Here is a 24,724-nt window from a genome sequence, read left to right on the forward strand (position 1 = left end):
AAACTCTTAACTACTAAATTATACCAGGAGAGGACCAAAAAAAAAAAAAAACTTTTCAAGTTTAACACCAGGAGAGAGCACACTCAAGATGTAATGGCTTTGAAGGACTGGATTTGTGCATCCTGGTCGTCTATAAATACTTCCATTAAACAAGCACATTGGAGACCCTGGAGGCAGCTGCAGTTCTCTGTAAACAGTGGTCTAGACAGGAAATGGAAACAATGTATGTTCCCCATTAGCAGACACATAACCTTCAGATTTTAGCAGTTTGGTCTGGGGCACCAAGAGTCCAGAAGTTGCCTATTTGGGGTTTGAGACCTCTGACTACAGAACGGAAAGTTTTTGCAGGAAACTATTCTTCATCCTAAGGGTTTTCCCTGTTTCCTCCTTCCCTGCAGGATGGAAGCCTGTGATAATGGGGTTGACTTGGGGAAGGTAGGGCAGAGACAGGACTGAGATTAGGGTGAGGTGAGGGAGGCACTGGCCTTGGGCATAATATTCAAGAGATGCCAAAAAACTAGGTAATCAAGATAAGTAATATTTTAATGCAGTATTTTAAGAAGTCAGAATTAATGCAAAATCCATGACCAACAATCAAAAATTTAACTAAACACAGGATCAGTACTACTAATTTTCCCTTTTATCTTGGGCTCCAAAATGGCTCACTGTGGCACTGGCTAGGGATGAAATTGGGGGAGGAAATTTAAATTTGAAGAGCTTATAAAATCCTGACTAACTAGTCACTTCCTGAGTCAGATCCAACCAGAGAAGGCAGAAAATGCAGTTACCCAGGCTTTTTTTGAGGGCTCAGTGGTTATAAGCAGGAAGTAATTGATCTTTTCTCCCTAGAACTCTGGCACAGCCATTCTGAGATCCCAAACCTCCCTACCTGCCTGTAACCTTGAGCAGGACCCAAAGCTTTTTTAGTCATCACTCCTCAATGAATAAATCATCTGGTCAGTTCTGAGTAATAAAATATCAAGCCCAGGACCACTTCAAACTTCCATGCCTAATGCACTGAAAAACTCTCTCTTCGTCTGGCTCAGAATTCAATCCCTGCGCAAGGGAACTTGCAGAGGAAAAGAAGTCAGGGTCAGATTTTCCTCTTCCTTGAGCCGCTTCCTCTATCACTTGCTCTTCCTTGTTAATACCCTCCAGTGAGGAGGAGAGGTGAGGTGCAGGAAAAGGCTTCTATCTTGGGCACTGTTGAAAGCTGACTTTGATGGCTTCTGGGTGTGGCAGAAACCCGATGCTGAATCTTTTTCTCATAGGACCACATGGGGCAGGAGATCTTTAGATACCTCCTTATTGTTCATGGTCTTTAGTCCCCAGTTCCCTCAATATGGACAAAGCCTCCTTCAGATGGACACTTAAAGTCAACAGTAGTCCTGTTTCCATGGTTCCACTCCTAAGGCCCCTCCCAATACAGCCTGGTCTTCTTAGTTGGAGCTCTCTCAGTTGGACTCAGTCCTGCTTTTTTCCAAGAGTGCTTTGCCAGCCTCTAAGGATTTCAAGTTCATGGGCCCAGCCAACCTCAGCGCATAGACCCCTCCCAATACAGCCTGGTCTCTTAGCTCTAATGCTCCGTAGGGCATCACTGTCTCTTGCATCCATCTGAGAATCAAATGTCTGTCCCCACTTGCAATACCCACACATACTCATCAGTGGGCACAGGTCAGACTTTCCAAGTGGTTCTCCTAAGGTACCTACCAATTAGCCCAAGAAAAATGGAAAGACACACCCTCCTCTAAAAGGATGAGGTTGAGAATCACAGGGAACAGACACCACTCTCTCTCTAGAGAAATCCTTCAACTTCTAAACTGACTCTTAGCCTTTTCTTACATAGTCTAGAGTTGTTCCCATAATGTCACACCAAAAAGTTATATAAAGATTATGTTTTTAATTCTCCCTAAGCAATATGGGAGAATTCGTACATGGTCGAATTGTTTATTTTATTTTATTATAAATTTATTTATGATTAATTACTTTATTTTTGGTTGTGTTGAGTCTTTTTTTGCTGTGTGTGGGCTTTCTCCAGTTGCAGCAGGCAGGGACTACTCTTCATTGAGGTGCACAGGCTTCTCTTGTTGTGAAGCATGGGCTCTAGACACACGAGCTTCAGTAGTTGTGGCACGTGGGCTCAGTAGTTGTGGCTCACGGGCTTAGTTGCTCTGAAGTATGTGGGATCCTCCCGGATCAGGGATTGAAGCCATGTCCCCTGCATTGGCAAGCAGATTCTTAACCACTGTGTCACCAGGGAAGTCTGAATTGTTTATTTTAAACATAAAATATAAGATAAAAACAAAACACAGTTCAATGTGGCATTATTAGAAATAGTGTCTTTCCTAGATACAGTGCAATTTTATATCGTGAAAATGATAACACACACACACAGATACACACACACACACACAGCAACCTAAATACAAATGGAAGAAATAAAGTTAAATATCAAGCCGTGTTCTCAGATCATGTGGGGGTAATTTCTCTCAGCCAGATTTATGGATTTTTCTTTCAAAGCTAACTTCTACCCATTAATTTCCTCTCCTACTGCCCTCAGGCAGGACTCTGTTGATTCATGCCTGATCTCCCATGCACTGAGCCTCCAACCTAGTCTTCCTGAAAGCATGTTGTGTTCCCTCTTCTAGGACACACTGCATACCTCTGCCTACTAAATCTTCCTAAAATAAAAGTTGATCCTGTGTTTTCCCTCTACAGCCATCAATGGCTCCCTAGCACCTACTGAATAAATTTCAAATGTCTAGGCATGGCTTCCTTCTGTGACTTCACTTCTTGTCTCCTTCATACAAAATACTTCTATCTGATCCAAATTTACTGTGATCCAAAACAGCTACAATTTCCTACCTCCGCACACAATAGATTTTAATAAATGTGTTGAAGAAGGTTTTAAGTGTTCATGCTATTGAAAGATTAGTAAGGAGGCAGTGCTTAATGTGTAAAGGGTATTTGAACAATGTCCATGAGTATATACCTATCATATTTCAATTCAATTGCCTCATTTTGTGTATATTTTCCTAATTCATTATAATTTTTTAAGGGCAAAATCTGTACCCTTTTATCAATATAAGCCTGGTGCCTGGCAAACAATAAATGTTTGCAAGGCAAATAAATGAATGTTTCCTAAAGTATAACAGAGGTCAATTGTGTTTAAGAGATTGAAAAACAATAAACTGACATTAAAATATAAGAAGTACAAAGCAAATGAAATAGACCAAAAATATAAGATAGGTAAGCTTTGGTCAGGATAGGCTAGGTTAACTGCGTAACTAAAAAGCCCTGCATCTCTAGGGCTTAATGCAACAAAGGTTGATGCTTGCTCCCACAATGTCCACTATGAATGCTCCCGGTTGGCAGTTTCCTCCTAGGAGACTCTCCTCAAAGTGGTCACTTAGGACCAGATTCTTTTCATCAGCTCACTATCCTTTGAGTCTTCCTTAAAGTCCTGTCCTGGGTCTTCTGCATCCAACCAGCTGACAAGCCAAGAATAAAAGCCTGAAGGGGTCTCCTAAAATGTCGTGTTTCCAAAACCAGGCTGTGTGCATCTGCCACTTTTTTATCAGGGTCCTCCTCCATCTGGATTCAAAGTGAACTGGGAAATGTGGTTTACATTGTACATAGGAAGGGGAGGAAAACCAGATTTGGTGAATATTTACAGTCTTTCCTGCACTAGATTTTTCTGTATAGTTTCAGAGCAACGTCCATCACTCCTACAAGCTAGACATAGACAACCCCAACTGAGGAAGATTATATTAGTTACCAATGACTGCATAACAAATCACCCCCAAATGTAGTGGCCTTATACAAGGACATTTATTATTGCACTGTCTGTCGGTCAGGCATCCGAATGTGACTTAACTGGGTCACCTGGCTCTGGTCTCTCCCAGGCTGCAGCCAAGGTGTCAGCCAGGGCTGAAGTCCTCTCTGGGCTCAGCAGAGGAGTCGATCCGCTTCCAAGCTGATTCAGTGGCTGTTGGTGGGATTCAGTTCCTTGTGAGATCTTACACTGAAGCCTCAGCTCCTCACTGGCTGTTGGCCGGAGGCAGCCCTCTGACCCTTGATGAACAGACCACTCCATAGAGTAGCTCATAACATGGCAGCTCAGCTCATCAGCGTGAGCCACCCAAGAAAAGCCTGGGAGGGAAGGTAAGCAAGCCAGAAGTCAGTCATTTATAACCTAGCCTCACAAGGACATCGCATCACATTTGCCATCATCTGTTCATGGAAAGCAAGGCACAAAGTCCAGCCAAACTCAAGGGAGAGGACTCCACAAGGGCATGTGTATAAGCAGATGGGGATCACTGAGAACTATTCTGGAAGCCTCCTACCACACAGAGATCATGGAAAAGACAACTCTAAATGCCCAAACTATGGGAGTTGAGTAATTGGATGGGGCACTTAAATTGTGCCATCAGGAGATTTGGTACACAGCCCTTTGGTGATGGAAGGGAGAATGACAGAGGAGATTTGGGGGAAAAAAGAAGTCAAGTCAATGAAAGTTTGTTCCGCATATGGAGGGCATGAGGTTAAAGTGAAGCTTTACTGTGAAAAGGGGAATTGCTGCTGAGACGCTGGAAATAGCCACACTGAAGAAGAAAATGTAATTAAAAGCCAAAGAGTGATTTAAGAATAAAACATATTGCAAAGATTTCCGCGGTGAGAATCATACCTCTCGCAAAGGTTAGTGCGGAGAATTCAGTGAGATGATGAGTCTGAGATACCCTGATTCAGCAGAGCTCAGTGGCAGCTGAAAGTCCTTTAACAAGCTTCTCCAATGACCTGCATGCTTCTGGTCTGAGGACCATACTTGGAGTAGCAAAGAGCCTGCAGAATGAGAGGCCTGTGGAGATGCAATGAAAACCTTATCTCAGTGGTCCTCACACTTGAGTGGGCATCACAGTGGCCTGCGGGCTGTGTCACCACGCACCTTGCTGGTCCCCTCAGCCAGGTTTAGGTTCAGCAGATCTGCGGCAGGGCCCCAGCCACTAAGGATAGTAAATGAGGAAGTTATGTCATCGTCCTGCCCTGGAGAAGTTACAATTTATAATTTGGAAGGCTTCCCTTCTCCTCTTGAGGAAAAGCTGTTTATAAACCCAGCTACCTGGAGTATAAGACACCTCAGAGCTGTTAAAACACAGTAACGAATGCCTTAATTAGGGCAGGAACAGGGAGTGTTGTAAATCTCTCCGGGTCCCTGTGAAATAGCTTCCCACACTCATGCAACCAGGAGTTCTTTTTCACTTTATAAACATTCCTGAACAACAACATTAAAGCCCTCTAAAAAAGAGACTATAAACGTTAAATGCTATTTATGACTCTCATGATAGAAAGTACAGTCGAATTCATTTTAATATTGTCACTTAATAAATGTACTGCAGGTTTTTCTTTTCCCCTGTAAATTATTTCAAAGATCTTCAAAATCCGAGCTCAGAAATAAGGTAAACTCTGATCGTGAATGGCAAGGACTGGGGGAGGCACAAAATTCAATGAGTTATAGGCCTGCCCTGCCCCCCACCCAACCCCATCCCCAGGAGCCCAGCACGCTTAGATTGTAGAAGGCAAACCGGAAATCACCTGACCAAGTTCACTTCCAACTCAGGCCTCTGCATTGTGATTTTCTCTGCTGAAATATGCTGCCTTCCTAAGTTTGCTGGACCTCTACCTTTTCTCCAGTGCAACATTTCACCTAACCTCGTTTTCCTTCCAGAAGAGGAAAGATCTTTTAATCAGACTGGAAGATGGGGACGGTTTCCCAAGAGGAGTTGATGGCAGCTTGGAGTGACCTGCGAGGGATAAGAAAGCATCTCTCAGATGTTGAGGGAGAGCATGAGCGGTCCAGGCAGAAAGGAGAGTCCAGGTGCAGGCGCTGGAAGCCCACGAGGCATTTAGGTGCCCCGCCAGCACCCGTGTTTGAGGGGAAGTGACGCACAGCCCTGTGGAATCTGGGGTGGGCAAGGAACAGACCGTAGTGTCCTGTTGGGCAGGATTTCAAGGACTGGAACTTCATGATGAAATCTGAGGGACACTGTCGAGCAGGAGGCAGGCATCCTGGGGCGCATTTTAGGAAGCTGACAGTGAAGCAGTCAAAGAATGGAATACTGGGGCCCCGAGTGAAAGGAGAGCTCCTGGCTGGGAGACCACTGTGTTCCTACAGGCAGAAGGGATGGGTCCTGAGCAGAGACTCAGGCAGCAGGGCCATAGGGCGGTCATTTCTCATTTTTAGGAAGCCCGGCTGAGCAAATCCACCTCTTTCACATTCGTTTCACTTTTTCCAGAAAGAGACTACCTGGATGTTTTGATTGCAGGTTTGAAACCTAATCTATAGGCCAAATCCTCCCTCTTTTCACAGGTTCCCTAAAGTTCCCAGGTTGCTTCAATTGCCTGATCTTTCATCATTTCCTGCTTTCCCTTCTCTCAGGACAGTGACCATCTATTTCTCAAAGAAGCTAAGCTCATCTCCAACTCAGGGCTTTTGCCTTTGCTGTTCCCTCTGCTTGGAACACCATTCCCTGTAGTTCTGACATCACTGACTCTTTCTCCATTCAACTTACTGCTCGACCATGACCTCGTCAGGGAGCCTGTATCCCAGGGCACCACATCACCAACTTTCTTTTCCCTGCACTATCACCATCTAAATGACCCAGCATCCTCATCTGTTAAAGTGTTTATTCTCACCTTTCTCTCAGTAGAATGTCTGGGTCACCAGAATAGAGATTTTTCTTGGACCAGACATCTTCATTGCCTCCATCTCCATCCCTACCACAAGGCATGACACATAGTAGATGCTCAATAAATTCGCATTGAATGAGGGACCCGAGAACCTGGAAAGATGGAGAGAATTGACTTACAAGATGCTGTGTTGCTGGAGAGCTACACTTTACTTCCCTTTTCCCAAGGACATTCCCTTGCTCTCTGATCATACCAATTCACCCACAATGAAGGGACAGACTAGCATCATTGGAAAAGCAAATTCCCAGGGAGGGGGTATGTGAGAGGTGAATATCCCACAGCAGGTTTCCCCCAGTGGATGTCAGTTCCGGCAGTGGAATCGCTCACTTTTTCTCCAGGCCGGGTACATATCTGCACGACAGCCTCTGACTATAACAACTACCTCAGGGACCAGACAGGAGGCATTAAAATTTAAACACCACAAGAGTCGATCGGCTTCCAATCTCGAGTTTATAGACAGGAAAATGCTTAATGACAGGTGGTCTCTGTAACAGAGGTGGCCTCTGAGAGACATTTCTCTTGATTTTATTTTTTAATTAACTTTTATTTTCAGTATTTTGTCCCTTTTTTCTGCTCCTGCTGGAATGATATATAAATGATAAAAGGCCCAGCACTGTTTCTGGAGCAGTCCAGGCCACCTCTCCACCCAGCTGCAAGCAGAGGAAATCTTTAAAGATCACCCTGTCTCGGAATTCTAATGTTGCCAAGTGGCACACACGGATCTCATAATACAGCCCTCAACTACAGTTCTGAGAGCTGAAGAGTGCAGTACTTCACGGCTTCGCACCGACAGGCTCCTAATTACCCATTCCGAGCCCTGGGAAACAGCATCCTCCTAGTTAAGGATTGCTACCATCTGATGCGAAACACACCAGTGAGTTGAGTATATTTTATTCAGCATCTATTGAGGGTGCATGAAGAGTAAAACAGGCACAATCCAAGTCTAATGATGTGGCATTAAGATGAATATATCCTGACTTAGAATAGGGTCATGATTGGATTATGTATGTATATGCACACATGTATACACACAGACACATATATAATACAGTCATTAACAGCAGGAAGCAAGTCTTATCTCAAGGCCACTGCTCGCTCAAGACCATGATCTCATCTGATTCTCACAATCACCCTGGGAGATAGCAGTCACATCTTAGTCATTTTATAGAAGTCAAGGCTAAGGCTAAGGCTCAGAGAGGTTGGGTAACTTGCCTAAGGTCACACAACTAGTGACTTCCGGGGCTGAGATTTGAACCCAGGCAGTTTGACTCCAGAGACTGTACTCTGAGCCCCCTCACAAGTTAGAAGCATGTAGATGTGTCCTGGGGAAAGGGGAAGGAGAAAGAAAAATAATTTGGGAAACGTAGCAAGAGCTAGATTGTGCAGGATCTTAAATGCCACCAGAAGTCATTTGGCTTTTATTCTTCATGTCTCAAGGAAATATCAGGGTTTGAATGTGAGATCTTTGAATAAAGGAACTGACAGTCAACTTTAATCCTCTAGTTTATCACCATCAAAAATTATACACATACATGTTTATTTGTTACGTGCACATTGTGTCTCTTCCTTTGTCACGTGAATAGGTTTTAGTTTTCTGATGCACCCTCAATGCCTTAGCAATGCCTGGCACATGTAAGGCATTTCATAAGTGAATGAGTCAAGGACCCCAGGTTTAGAGTTCTAATGCTACTCCAAGCCTGGATCATCTGGGTTCTTTGAAATAAACATACCCCAGTCTCCTTAAGCAGCTTTCCCACCATAAAACTGATCAAAATGGCTCCTGGACCTGGCTCCATCCAACTCCACTCATCCCTCAGCCCAGACTTGGACTACAAATAGCCTGGCCTCAGGTTTTCTCTGTAGGCAAGATAACCTTGTTCTGGTCCACTGATTGCAGGCTACCTCTCCGGATTATCTAATTTTATAGGGAGTCCTGTCAAAAGAGGTCATCCATGCCTACCTGCTGTTCAATCTCCCTTTAATATTAAATGTTGTAGCACATAGTTTTGTTTGAACAATAATAGAGGAAAAAAATTCACCCTTCCCTGTTCACACTGACCCTCGCTTCATTACCTCTTCCAGATGCTCCACATTTAGTATAGAGCACTTAACCTTCCACAGGATATTTTTATGCTCCATTTTCTGTGCCTTTATGAAAGGAGATGAAAGTAAATGGACTTCACTTTGGATGGGTGCTACCATCATCCATGGATGTGCTTTCCCACACTCCCTACTTCCCAAAAGGGAAACACAGATGCAAAGAGAGCGAAGGTGTTTTCAAATTAAATGCATTTCGGAAAGTCAGTTGGCCGGAACAAATGCCTTTTTTGGGGAATTTCATACAAGGAAAGCACCTCCAATTGACCCACACAGACGGGAGTATTTACTTAGTAACAGAACAGACCAGGACAAGACCAGGTTAGCTTTCTTATTTACTCTCCCCTAGGGTCTTGTATCTCCTTTCTAACACTTAGCACAAATAGTTTCTTGTTTAATGTCTCCTTTCAAGGATATTGTTCTGGTTAGCTATGCTTATGTAACTTGTAGCTTAAAACAAAAACAGGCATTTATTTGGCTCACAGATATGCAATCTGGGGCAGGCTCATCAGCAACAGCACATGTCAGCTCCCCACAGGGTCTATTGTGTTAAGTCCACTGGAGAGCCAGCTTCCAAGATGGCTCACTCACAACTGGCAAGTTGATGCTGGGGAACCAAGTCAAGGCTGTTGGCTAGAAGTCCCCAGTTCCTCTCCAGATGGGCCTCTCCATGAGGCCATTGGGTTTCCTCACAATATGGTAGCTGGTTTCCAAGAGATAGGAGGTAGAAGTGGTCAGTCTTTTATGACCTGGGCTCAAATGCTGACTGTTATGGGTTGAATTGTGTTCCATAGCAAAAGACGTATTGGAGTCTTAAGCACCAGTTCCTCAGAACGTGACCTTATTTAGGCTCTTGGCAAATATAGTCAAGTTAAGATGAGGTTACTCAGGCGGACTTGCTTCCAACATGACTGGCATCCTCGTAAAAAGGGGACATTGGACAGGGACTCAGACATGCACAAAGAGAAGACAATATAAAGACACACAGGGAAAATATCTTGTGGAGATAAAGGCTGAGATTGGACGGATGCAGGTACAACCCAAAGGTTGGCCGCAAACCAGTAGACACTAGGATGGAGGAGTAGATGTCTCCCAAAGTTTTCAGAAGGAACCAATCCAAGCCAGCACTTTATCTTGGACTTCTATCTCCAGGGAGTACATGTCTATTATTTAAGCTAACAGCTTGTGATATTTTATTACAGCAGCCCCAGGAACCTATACACTGACAGAGCATTACTATTGGCCAAAATAGTCACAGAGCCAGCCCAGATTCAAATACAATCTCAGTGTCAAAAAATCCTTGGCCATCATGAAGCCACCACAGATTCTAAATCAAAGGTTGTGGCTATCTTTCTGCTTTTTTACCCATGTCTAATATGTAAGTGGTGTACAATAAATACTTACTGAAAGAAAGAAAATGAAGAAAGTTCAATGTTTTGTTTTTCTGACTCAAATTGGTATAAAGTTACCTTTCTTAGCATAACATTTCTTTCTGAAAAAGCCCAGCTTTCAGTAAACCGACAGAATGGTACCATTGTGATCAGTGGTAGCTGCTTCACTTCAGCATTCCAAATCACAGTGTTTCAAAGAAATGTCTGACCTTCCATCCTCTGAGGCCTTAGCCATTGTATGTGTATAGGAAAGGGGACTCAGAGCCTGGTTGAAGCTCTAAAGATTGAAAAACTGTCAAATAATCAAACTTGCACTATATTTATAGTTCCTTTTGCATTCATGACACCAACGAACCTCTGTATCCATTTGAGAAGATCTAATTGGAAAGCCAAGCCTCTGTGCCTATGACCATGGCAAACAAGGTCACAGTCAGCTGAGACCTCCTCATAACAGGACTCAGAACTAACCCTTACACTCCACAGTTCCCAGATTTACAAATTAATCACCATGAAATGTCTATGTCATAGGCATACTTCTACCTGTTGCACAGAGGAGGAAACTGATGCTGAGAGGAGTTACAAGACTTGCGCCCAGAGCACACACTAGAGAATGGTGAGATTGAGATTCAAGTTCAAACAACTCTGAATCTTGTGTTTCTCACCACTACCCTGAGCCGCCCAGGCAAAGTGGATGAACTAAACTGAACACCACAGGGCACTGTGCAAAATGGAATGCCCCAAAGAAAGCAACACAGAAGGAGTTATCAAAAGTCACCTGGTGGTGTAGCAAAAGAGATGGAAAACCTGGGACTCGAGTCCTTGTTCTTTATTTGGAGACACTCTACCTTATCCTCTGAAATCAAAGAACGAATTTTCCCCAAAGTGCATGAAACCCCACCGTACAATTTCATGTCAATTCACACGCACATTTCCTCACTCAGTGCTATTCCTCTTAATATACCATCTGTACTTTCTTAATAACTGTGGTCTCCTGGGGAAATCATGTGAAATGTATCCGTTTCTATTTAAGACTGATAAAGGCAGGAGAAGAAAGGAGGACCCTGGCATTCCAGTAGCCTGCCTGCCGCCTTTTCCTGACCAGCGTTGCTGGACACAATGGTTCAGGTCCGAGAAACAGTATTCATTATGCTCCCCTTGGCTTTCTCGGCTTGATACTTGAGGCCTCGCAGTCTGGAGGAAGAAGGAAGCAGGGGAGAGGGAGGGATGGGAGACAGGAGGGCATCACTGATAAGAACAAAGGCCCAGCAAACTCCGGATGCCCATGCAGCAGGCAGCCGAGAGGAGCTGACTTCCAGCAACATGAAAAGATGAGTGAGGAGAGGGTTACGGGAACTTCCTTTTCTTGAGGTGTGGCCGGGGTCATTATGGTGTTGTGGTTACACAGCAAAGACTCATTAAAACAATAAATAAACCACAATCACTATAGCTAGGAGGTGCCTGTCTGCTGCCATTGACTAGCAGTGCTCCGGGTATGAGGCGAGATGAATTTAGAACAGCCAGGAAAAGCAGAAATCCCTTACACTCTGTTATATAGTATGAGATGAGGGTGAAGAGAGGTGCAGGTATTTTAGTATTCAAGAAAAAGCATGGCCATTGGATCTTTCTGGATAATCATGAGGTCTCAATTTAGAGTGAAATTCCACATGCAGAGCACAGTTTTCTTTGGGATCTATAGAAAAGTCCTATTCCATACTCTCACTCAAGAATACCTGGCTGCATTTTCAAAATGCTTCCCTAGGTGGTTCCATGCATTTGAATTAATGAAAGAGGTGGAAATGAAGAGCTGAAAGCAAGTAATTCAATATAACCAGTTGGCACTTTAAAAATTCCTTACTTCTTTAGGACCTTTTCCTTAACTCATCTAAAATGCCAAACAGCCTCTTCTAGGATAGATACAAATAGCCCTATAATTTCAACAATACAAGATTGTAGGAGGATTTAATTCTAAATTGTCCATTTCTAAAATGTAAGCCTGAACAAACTATAGGTCATCCAAGCTCTTTCTCAATTATTATATAAATGTATGTGGCAAACACATTTGTTATTCCAAATCTTCAAATCACTATTTTCCCCAGTCAGCACCAAGCGATATCCAAACTTTTCAGCCTGTCCTTGAAGAACTTTCAGGTTCAAGTTCTAGCCTGTCCTAGCTCTCAAGTCTTTTCCCCAAGGCAGTCACAGAAGCTAATGTGGATTCCTCATTGTCTCCAAATAGGCCAAGCGTGTCTGCCCTTGGTGGAGCTACCTTCACCTCACGCCCTGTCTAAATCACTCTACTCCATGGTGCTGCCCCAAGGGTTAAGAGCATGAATTTGGGCATCAGGCAGACCTGGAATTGAATTTCTGTCCCACTACTTATCAGCGAGGTGATCTTGGGCAGAGAAAGCACTGACTCAGTTCAAAAGGATAATAAGAGTACTTACATCATAGAATTCTTGCAAGGATTCAATGAGAAGATAAATACAGAGAAGTTAGCAGAGCAGTTGGCATAAAGTAAGGAGTGACTAAAGCAAGGTTATTGTGGCTACAAATATTATTACCTGCAGTTGTCAAAATTCTTCAATCCAATCAAGACCCAAATGCAACCTCCAAGATTACTCCAGTTAGATGCAACCTCTTTCCCCTCTGAACTCCTAAATGGCATCTCACATAGAGTTTTTTAATGTCATTATTGCAGTACAATAATAAAAATATCTTGTGCTTATATATATGTCAATCACGACTCTAAGCACTTTATATACACTCATTTGCATTCACTCCCCACCAGAACTCTGGGAGCCGTGTACTATTATTATCCCCATTTTACAGATGTGATACAGTGAGATCAAGTCATTTGTCTCAACCTTACACAGGTATTTAAAGATGACACTGGGATGGGAAGCCAGCCAGGTAGGCTCCATGGGCTCTGCTCTGAATTGGTATGTGTACTTCATCTTTGCTTACATCTTATCAGGGTGTGAGTGACTGCAGCAGCCACCTCGCTTGCCTCACTGCAGTCCTGGCCCTATAATCTTCTTGCAATGGAAACGAAATGAAATTTAACGTCATAGACTTGGCCTCAAACTCCATTTTAGCCACTCGATAACTGTGCGATCTTGGGCAAATCATTTAATATTCCAAATTTTTTTCTAATTTAAATTTTATTTGCAAATCTGGTAAGTGAAAATTCTTAAAAGATTAGGAATAATATATATCAAACACTTGGTGTCCACCATATGGTAGGTACTCAACTAAAACATTTTGTTAATATGTTTGAATACTGTAGGTAGCAGAAAAATCCCATTTTATACATTTTCTTCATTCCTCTGAATCTCAGAAAGAATCCCACATATTCCCTTGCACAGAAGAACCACTCAGCATATATTTATGGCCTGAATAAGTCAATGCGTAAATAAATGCCGGTGTGACATAAGTAAATAGTTCTAGAAGAACATGGAAAATGGTGAATTTGGCTGAATTTGTACCTAAAAACCTTATTAATAAAACAGCACACATGCTTTTATGTTGCAGTGACATTTACAGTTTCCTCTACCATAACAAGTGATCTCTCCAACCCTGAGGCTGCCCCAGCTCAAGGCCAGGGTCCAATCTGAGGTTCAGGCAAAGGTAAACAGCACCACCTACTGAGCTGTGATTTTTCCATATTCCAGAAGACCACAATGGGAGCTACGTCAAGGTCACACCACAGCCCTTAACTCCAAGTCTAAACAGAGCTTAAGTGAAAGCTACATGATTGTGAAAAGGACAAAATGTCCAGGAAGCAAAGGGTTATCTTGCCTGCTCTGACGGCTATGCTCTGATGGGCTGTTGTCAAAGAGGTTCAGTGACTCTGGAAGACAGGCAGCCAGTGGCTCTGATCTCAGCCATCAGCGAGGGACCACACTGGAGTTTTTCAACACTCGTTTTCTGCATAATTTGGCTGCTCTTTACTAAGAAGTGTGACTTTGTACAAACACTGACTGAGGTCACTGAGTCTCTTCTGAGGACAGTGGGCATTTAACCAAAACATTCAGCAGCACGATGGCCTTGGATAAAGGGACAAGGTCAGCACTGCCTGGAAGTCTGTCCTTGATGAGTCACAAACCAACGTTTGATTTTGACTTAGTTACCTGCTCATCTCTTCAGCATCTGCCCACTTTCCTTAATTAAGGGGAAGAGTGGAAGAACCCAAACTTTAAGATCCCGTTATGTTGGAATTGCTAACCCCAAACCCCATGAAGCATCTGACCAAGGTCCTGGTGTATAGTAGATGCTTAATAAGTGCCCGGTACATGGATGAATGAAACTCACCAGTCATCCGGCCTGGAAGTGGGAAGGGGCATCACTCCCTTGATGGCGAGCACTGCAGGTACCACATAGGCAAATCCACTGGGAGCACCACCTGGCCTCCTTCTTTCAACACCTGAGTTTCTGGCTCCACTTTTCTGTCCCTGCATTTTATGCATCGTGATCCTGGTGATCATCATGTGAGATGCTAGGGGATCCATAGAGTAAAGCCCTTAATTCAGGAGATCCCCCACTAGGTTCATTTCACTGATTTATTCCCACTGTTGCAAAAATTGTGTAGAACATAGTAGGTCCTCAGTGAAGATTTGTAGAATGAGTGAGTGAATGGAGAATGAATAAAAATACTAGGAAGGAGAGCCTTCACAGAAGAAAGGATGAGGAAGAGAGGAACAGACCGATAGAGGGAAGGAGAGGAAAGAGAAGGGTGGGCCTCTAGGGAGAAGAGAGGCAGAGCTGATGGGAGAGAAAAAGCTAATCCATGTGTCTCCAGCTCGGCCAGAATGAATTCTCATTCCTTCCACCTCTGTTTCTCTACCTGTCCAGGCCACCCCTTAACTCCTTCCCCAAGCCTGCCCTGGATCTCCATTCTTAGGGGAGCCCCAAGCCAAGGTCTGGTGACCAACCATTCCCTCCGGACCTACAACCCTATGGCTAAAGCCCTGTTTTCCAGATGGCCATGCTCTTTCTCCACTCCAGAGCCCAAAAGTTCTCTCCCACAACAAGCTCTGCAGCCTCGTCTGTGTCTTTCCATGTCTTCTGTTCTGTCTGGAGGTCTGTCTGTCTCGTGCTCTTTTTCTGCTGTCCTCTTTTTGTCTCTCTTTCTTTGCCTCACTCTGTGTTTCTCTTTCCCTCTGAGTGTGTACGTCTCTGTCTCTCTCTGTCTCTGGGTCAATGTCTCTGTCTCTCTCTCTGCCTCTCTCTCTCTCTCTCTCTCTCTCTCTCTCTCTCTTTGTATATTTGTCTCTCTCTGTCTCGTTGTCTCTGCTACTCTCTACCAAATTGTTTTTTCTTTATGTATGTCCTAGTGGCATCTTAAATACAAAACAACTATGCCTCCCATTCCTCCCCTCATCCCAGACTAAGATCCCTGGTCAAGGCTCTCTACACCACTTATTTAAATCACAGGATTGCGGAATTCTTTATGGTGACGGCTGCACTTTGGAGGAATATGCATCACCATCCTCTCAGCTACAATAACCACATGAAGGCCTGAAATACAATGTTCTGTAAACACATTACCTCCTTGAATCTCCCTGGAATGTCCAGAGAAGTCATCGGTTCCTGGGTCATTTGGAAACTCCCTAAACTGTGTCCACTGGGGTGGCCTGGACTCTGCAACGGGGGCAAGCAGGGGGCCTGAGAGAGAAGGCCATTAAGAAGATTTCGTCATGGTGCCTCCCTGTGATGCACTCCACGTCTCGGCACGCTGACAGATAACTGGCAGCTCTCCCTCTCTGGAACTTGGCTTACCAGACTGAGCCGCCCAGACAGGAGTTTAACCCGAGGGTCAGAGGGCATCCAGGCGTTGTCTACCAACTGGCTGCCTTCCTCTGCCTCACTGAGTTCTGCCTTCCTGTATAGACACTGACAGGAAGGGCCCAGCCTCGGGGCTCCCCACCAGGATTTAGAGATGCGAAGAAGAGCCTTTCCAACCCCCATCCCCTTTTTTAAATGGATGAAACTCAACGCAGATTCCTTATTAGCAACATATACCAGAGGGTACATCCTGAGACCCAGGAGATGAGAGTGACAGCTCATCAATTTGGGGTGTGTACCACACACACACACACACACACACACACACACACACACACACACACACCCGTGTGCGTATCAAAGACATCTTGCAAATCTTCAGTTGATTAAAGATGAGGGTTGAAACACATCTTAATAACCAGAAAATAACTTACAATCTAACGTCTTGATTGTACTAGATTTCAAAGGGCAGCAAGATGTGTTGAAATGCACATATCTAATCACTAGTGGAATTAACAGATTTGCCAAAGTTATGCTTGAGAACATTATGTGTAGCTGTAACACAGCATAATCAAATTTCCATTTAATTGTATTAATGCTAAAATTCAGACTATTTGCACATGACCTTTTTTTCTCATTTTAATTTGGGGGCTCTTGAAAAAGCACATTTTGAAATGTTTTCTTTCTCCTCGCTATTTTTAAAGCAGAATCACATGCTTTCATGGCATATGATTCACTTGAATGAGAGCACTTCCCCTCTGTTTTTTAACCTTGATCTCACAAACCAACTCAGGTCTGTGGAAACCAAGTTGGAAAGCTACAAAATCCTCAGCCTCCTGGTCCAGGAACTTGTGGCATGCATTCTTTTGGCTGTTTTTCTTTCCTTTTCCTTTATCTGCCCACCACTCCCAGTCTGACTGTCAGTAATGTTTACACATTCAACCCATTGTCCTTCGCCTGCTGGCAGGGGCCCATGCTGTTTCCCTCTTGCTCTGCAGCTGGCCTGGCCTTGCATCTCAGGAACACACATCCCAGAATACTCCTGTCACTCACCTGAGCCCTCCCTGGGCCAGAATCCCATTCAATCTGTGCATCAGATTCACCCTGATTAGGGGGTGGGATATGGCACAGAGCAGAGCGTGAATTTTAAAACAGGGACTCACATGATAAAAATGGCATCAGGATTTTATTCTAAAAAATAGAAAGAAGGGGGCTTCCCTGGTGGCGCAGTGGTTGAGAGTCTGCCTGCCGATGCAGGGGACACGGGTTCGTGCCCCGGTCCGGGAAGGAAGATCCCACATGCCGCGGAGCAGCTGGGCCCGTGAGCCGTGGCCACTGAGCCTGCGCGTCCAGAGCCTGTGCTCCGCAAAGGGAGATGCCACAATGGTGAGAGGCCCTCGTACAGCAAGAAAAAATTAAAAAAATAGAAAGAAGGGTTAGGAATTTGAGTAACAGTTCAACGGCGTGGCAGTGGTTTTATTTAATGCACACTGCAGTCAGGCACATAGAAATCAACATATTAAACCATTTATTGTGATTGGGCTTAACATTCAGGTTACTGGTTATGTGAGGAATTCAGAGAAGGGAGGTAGAGGATAGAAACATGAAAGGAGAAAAAGACTAGTCTTACTTGGATTACCTAGCAGAGTTTGAAACATCACATACAAAATAACCTCAAAATGGTCACATCTTTAGAAATGCCATTTTTCCTGTTCATTGGAGAACTGTGGCTTGGAGTCAGAAGGTTTGGGTTCAAGTCTGTTTTATCACTTTATAGCTGTGAAACATTAGTCAAGGAACCAAGACTCTCTGAGCCTTGAAAATGGCCTCTGTGCAATCGTAATGTTTATAATGCCAATTCACCAGAATTACTTCAATGATTTATTGAGAAGGTCGGTGTATATCTTAGTACTCTGCAAAATAAAAAGCCATACATATAAGGTGCTATTTATATATAATGTTATTTATTAACATAATTCTGGATAAATTTACTTTTTTCACATATTAAAAAAAATAGCATGTCTTGGGGACTTCCCTGGTGGTGCAGTGGTTAAGAATCTGCCTGCCAATGCAGGGGACACAGCTTCAAGCCCTGGTCTGGGAAGATCCCACATGCCACAGAGCACCTAAGCCCGTGTGCCACAACTTGTGAGCCCAAGTGCCACAGCTACTGAAGCCTGTGTACCTAGAGCCCGTGCTCCGCAACAAGAGAAGCCACCGCAATGAGAAGTCTGTGCACTGCAGGAAACAGTAGCCCCCGCTCTCAGCAACTAGAGAAAGCCCGTGAGCAGCAACGAAAACCCAACACAGCCAAAAATAAATAAATAAATTTATTTTTAAAATAGCATGTCTAAATGCTCTTCTTTTCTGTATAATGCCTACACAAGTGTCCTTTTTATTTGTGCAACCGTCTGTTTTGGCCTGAGACATTAGGCAATGTCTTATTTATTGGAACACAAAAAAAATTATTGGAATTTGGGAATGTGCTCGTGCTTCAGAGTCATTCAGGCCTGAGTTCCAGTCCCAGTCCAACCACCAACAAGTTGTGTGACCTTGACTATTCCATCTAAACTCTCCATGTGTCTGTTATCTCAAAAGGAAAGGAAGAGATGATACTCACTGCTTGATTGGGGAAGATTATAGATGATGTAAAAGAAAGCTGAGACATAGAGACATTTTATATTGGTTAAGAACCATACAGATGTTAGTATCAGAAACCAAATTCAAGTTGGTCCATGGGAATTTGTTGCCTCAAATCATTTGGAAGGCCAAGTTTGGACACAGTTTCACCCCCAGTCTCAAGCTCTATCATCGAGTCTTCATCTCTCAGCTTTGACCCTCATAGTGCCTTGGTCTCATTCTTTTGTGCTCCAGATGGTTTCTTCCTTATGGCCAGAGGCAGATTGCAAAGGGAAGAGTCTTGCATGTATATATCATAGCCCACTTAGCAGAAAGAGACCATTGTTTTTCACACATACATAAAAAGTACACACACACATGCACTTTCATCTATGGCCATCCATCTACAGATATATACCTATAGACAGATAAATAGAGAGATAATGGATAGGTAGATAAACAAAGAAAGAGAGAGATAGAGAGAATGTCTTGAATCCTATGCCCGTTGCTTTGACCTGGAACTGGGCAGAGTGCTGTGTTGGAAGGTCCCACTGAGTCATATAAATTGAGAGAAGAGTCAGCTCTCCCCAAGAGGAAGGGATATCGAACAGATAAAAACAATACACATCCCCTACAACTCACCCATGGCCATGCAGCATCCATATACCTGCCATTTTACTGTAAATTTATTGAAAATCATTTCTTTATGACATGAACAACTGCAACCCACTCACCTCCTTTCCAAAAGGAGCCTGCACAAAGGCACGTCCACGTGCTTCATCTTGCTCAAACTACAGACTCTCTGGGTGATGATATGCATTCTTCTTCATTGGGTCCAAATCTGGAGGCCTCCAGTCTGTTAAGCTGGGATAACTACAAATAAAATCCCTATTTGAAGAAGGGAAACAGCATCCTGTAATCATCGGTGCATTAGGACAGTACCGTTCCAAAGGCCTATTCCAAGAACCTGCAGATGAGGTCTTAGCCACGCAATCAGCTCTACCTAGATCATGGGAAGGATCACAGTTATCCATCGCCCTCTATGACTGCACCTGAGAAGAATAAGAGGGATCAGGCCCCTTTGGGGGCTGAATCACTTTAGCAGCAGCCACTTTCATTTAGTTAAGCTACCAGGACTGGGAGATTACTTTAGAAATGGAGCAAATGCAAGTCCCCATTTGCTGAGCTTGGACTTTTTTCTGGCAACACAGTGCCTTAGCTTGATTTCTGGAGTCTTCCTGTTCTAATAAGTAACATCAAAAATCTTGCTGAATCGTGTTTCTTGAATAACGAGCCCACTTTTGCATGTGTGTCTCCTAGCGACATAGCGGATGCTCTGGCCATTCCTCTAGCCTTCACTGACTCCCTCTGTGGTTTGGGTCTCAGGGTAATGGAAAATATCACCTTTAGAGGGACAAGTCGGGGCTAGCGCACTACCCTTTGTTCTCTTTCTTCCTCCTGGCTGGATCTGGTGGCCAGCATTCTATAGGCAGGGAGTGCATACCAACAGATAAATGTAGGGAAATACATGGAGATCAGGCTTCCCAAGATTCTTTCTGTGTTGTGTCAATTCACCTAGGCTGAACCATATTTCTCAGAATTCCATTACCTGTACATTTCCTTTTGCAGAGGGCCACAAGAGAGTTTCTGGTGTGAGATTAGATGTGAAGCAGGGGCCATTTTGTAGCTCACACACGTAGTTGCTGAGAGACTGACCCTCCCCATTTGGCATGAGGCAGTAGTCTCTCCTGCAACAAGTTCAGCTTCCTCATGGATCCTCCAGGAGCTTCTCTGATTCCTGGGCTGTGTCATGTTTAGCTCCACGATGTAAGACCCAGCTCCCGCAGGACACGGCATCCACACCCACAGCAAGGGCAGAAGCAACTGGGACTAACACAGGTGAGAGTCCATCCTCGTGGGCTTTGGCTCATATTTGTGGGTTCCTGCTCGGTCTGGCTCCCCCTCATCTTGCATCCGCCTGTCCATCTTCTCTCCCTCCCTGTCCTATGGTCTTCAAGTTCCAGCAATAGACAAGAAGACTGTAGCCTTACAGAGATCACTACTGTGGATGGTCAAATCACTGTAGGTTTATCTGCAGTTACACATCTATATCTATCTATCTTAGTGGTTCTACTTCTCTGATTGAACCCTGACAGATTCACCTTTCCGGTCTAACGCTTTCCTCATTCCTTGTCTTTGATAACCTTTAACCCTGGGTTGAAATGTTGGCTTCAACAGTTCCAAAGGTACCTGATTATCTAAGCCCCATTCATCCCGTTTGCTATTCACAGCACAGTGAATTTCAGTTATAACTCTGGATCCACTTGCACTCTGCTCCCAGAGCACAGACCAATGGGATTCTTCCATACACCTGGAGAAGGTGGCCATTGTTAGCCAGAGTTCTACATCCTTCCAGATTGCCTGGTTCTTTGAATTCCATTATTCCCAGCCATAAGCCTGTGTGTTCATATCAATGGCAACAATGTCTAGGTACTTGTACTAAAGTACAATTGGTGGTTCCCGTCAAGTAGGATAATGGGAAACTCCCAGTTTGTTTGTTTTTTTTTTTTCAATTTCCCCTGGTGATAGTAAGAGGGGAGTAATGAGAATCTCTAACTATTCCAGCAAATTTGCCCTTTTTCTGTCAGGGTTCCCACAATAAGGAGTTTCAATGCTTACCCTAACCAATTTCATAGCCATATTGAGTAGATTTATTGTTGACCACTCAACCGATCACTTTTGAATGAGTTGGGTTTTCATCTCCTGGATAAACAGTTTCAACACGAAAGGTCTTATCAGATATGTAGTCAGCCCAATTCTGTCTTAAGAGAAGATGCTCAGATGCCTGTTTTGAATGTTTTCCACCACACCAGTCATGTTCTCAATTCCCCATTATGACCACAGCTGGAAGTGTTTACACTTTATTAATGACACTGAGTTCAAATTGTTACTAAAGCAGCCAGCCATAGGGGGAATCTGGAGGAATCAAGGAATATACAGTTGTTGTCTACAAGTGGAGATGGTTTAATCTCACCTTTGGGTCAGTAACTGACCTCAAGACCCATACATTAAGTTGAACCACATGAAACTGCTATTTTTAGTAAGCAGAGAAGCATATATTGGCATTCACATTTGTTACCCTAATAGAAAGTCCTTTAACACAGCTTCTATAATTTGAATATTTTCAAGAAGATAAAACAAGGAAACAACCAAAAAACAAGCTCAAAATTTATTTAAGTGAAGAAAATAATTATGAAGCACAAAAGCATCTCCACTACCAAACAGATAATTTAGGGAGAATAAAAATAACAATATAAACACACACACACACACACACACACACACACACACACACACACACAAAACCATTTTAATTCCCAGAGGCCAGGGCTAATTGTGAGGAAATTAAGAAAGAGTTTATTCCAGATTTTTTCAGTAAATTAATTTAACCTCAACATTAGTCTATTTCTTGAGAAATTCACCTGCTTAACTGTAAAGCATGTTCTCATCATACTTCCTAATAATTTAGCTGTCAGGGTGACCGAAGAGACAATTATATGAAAAGATTCTGACTACCATACCATTGAAACTCAACTGGAACTCACAATAATTACAGTTCTCCCTTTTATATTATTTTATATATGTATTTTAAAATCTGAATTTAGAGTGTAAGGTTTGTTGTCTGTTTCTCTCCCATCTTAACCTCGTATCCAACTCAATGCAGCATATATTGTCAACTAACTATTGCTTCACACTAAGTTCAACCTTGTAAGTGAAATGGAATAGATGGAACTAGCAAAGAGACTTTAGTTATGATGCCAGAATTACATGATGCATTCTAAACAGGTGCTGTATATATATAATGGGCAAGTTTTTTTTTTTTTTTTCAGAAGAAAGAGAGAAAAAGGAAAAAGAAGAAAATGATTCCATAGCCATGGGCTCTAAAAGAAATTCCTGAACCAGAATAACCAAAAGCCATTTGTATCTCCAACTGTCATGATGGAGAGGCTCAGACAAGGCATAGAGAAGTCTGGCGGTGATACAGGACTAGTGAGGAGGAGAAAGAAGAAGAGGAGGAGAAGGAGAAGGGGGAAGGGGAGGGGGAGGAGGAGGAGGAAAAGGAGGAGAAAGAAGATGAGGAGGAGGGGAAGCCTCAACTTAGCTGGACCTCAGCCAGGAGTCAGGGTATGTTAGGACATGATCTCATTTCCTAGGGAGGGGGCTATTGATTGCCAGGTGGCATCTCAGGGCTCCAGTCAAGAGAGCTTGGGTTTAAGGTAGTGCCCCTGGGCCAGGAGGACTATGGGAGTGCATGTATGTGTGGCAGAGAGTTAGGCATAGTAACCAAGGAGAGTGTCACTGTAGTTTTGAGAAATTGGGCAAGATAGAGACAGGGAAATTGAGGTAGGGGCACAAGGGACATGTCTGTGGGTTTCTGTGACTAATAAGTTGTCACTAAGTGAAGGACTTGGATGATGTAATAAAAAATGTTATTTTCTCTATACATTCCACCAACCATCACCGTCAAAAATACTCCGTGGGGGCTTCCCTCATGGCGCGGTGGTTGGGAATCCACATGCCAATGTAGGGGACACAGGTCCGTGCCCTGGTCCGGGAGGATCCCACATGCTGCAGAGCAAAGAAGCCCGTGCACCACAGCTGCTGAGCCTGCGCTCTGGATCCCGCGAGCCACAACTAAAGAGCCCGCGTGCTGCAACAGTGTGGAACCTGCATGCCTGGAGCCTGTGCTCTGCAACAGGAGAGGCCACTGCAATGAGAAGCCCACGCACTGCAGGGAAGAGTAGCCCCCGCTCGCTGCAACTAGAGAAACCCTGCACGCAGCAGCGAAGACTCAACACAGCCAAAAATAAATAAATATTTTTTTTAAAAAAAAAGGAGAGCTCACATTTCTAAAACAAACAAACAAAAAAATACTTCGTGGTCCCAGGCTATCCCCATCCCTTAGATGAAATCCAGGGCAGGGCTCATGATTTTTCTGTCCACTCAAAAGCATTCTTCTGCCACATTACTTACTAAAATGTTAGTAATTAGCCAGTCCAATATGATAATCAATATTAGAACTTCAACAAAACTAAAGCTTCGGGGCTTCCCTGGTGGCGCAGTGGTTGAGAGTACGCCTGCCGATGCAGGGGATGCGGGTTCGTGCCCCGGTCCGGTAGGATCCCACATGCCCTGGAGCGGATGGGCCCGTGAGCCATGGCCGCTGAGCCTGCGCGTCTGGAGCCTGTGCTCTGCAACAGAAGAGGCCACAACAGTGAGAGGCCCGCGTACCGCAAAAAAAAAAACCCAAAGAACTAAAGCTTCTCCACTCCCCTGGGCTGCAGCTTGACGCTAACAAGGTGGTGTGTGATCAGTTTCTTTCCTCTGCCAGCTCCTCCTCTCTCCACCTTCGGATAAGATTCCAGTCCCCCCAGCCACCTGCAGGTAACTCCTCACTGACTGGCTTTCACCCGGCCCAGAGTGCCAGTTGGAGAAGGGGCACCTCCTATAGCTCTCCACTTTGCTGCCCTAGCTGCTAAGGCCAGACTCACACCCTCAAGACTTTTTTTGCAGTTGAATCAAGCAACATAGGCTTCAGGCATGCATGGCAAATTCGCCCAGACATCTTTACTCATTCACCCAGTTCGAGCCTCTCGGGACAGCCAGACCATGCTCACACATCTCAAACTTCTCCTGTCTGGGTCTCTCCAACCACTTTTATAAATGGGGGTAGGTAGACAGTTAAAGTCCCCAAACCAGTACTCACCTTCCTCCTTTAAAAATCTGTCTGAGGAGCTCTGGAACTGTTACCAACCAGGGTTCTTGGCATCCTTAATCAATAGAAATTGAAGAGAGGCCAGACAAGAAATTCAGGCAAGGCTTTATTGGGGGCCCTGCTGCAATAGGTGGGAGCTAAAACAAGAGATTCCCTTGTTTGCTCCCTCCCCGGGAGCGGAATGAGTTGTGTCAGGTTAGTTCCTTATATAGGATGAGGGTAGGGGTGTTTCCAGGGGTCGGGCTGGAGGGGGGGCTTAGGTGGTCTACCCACCTCTCTGGTGCTGTTGAGTGCAAGGGGCATGCACAGT

The sequence above is a fragment of the Kogia breviceps genome, chromosome 3, assembly GCF_026419965.1.
Source record: "Kogia breviceps isolate mKogBre1 chromosome 3, mKogBre1 haplotype 1, whole genome shotgun sequence".
In the NCBI taxonomy this organism is placed as follows: domain Eukaryota; kingdom Metazoa; phylum Chordata; class Mammalia; order Artiodactyla; family Physeteridae; genus Kogia; species Kogia breviceps.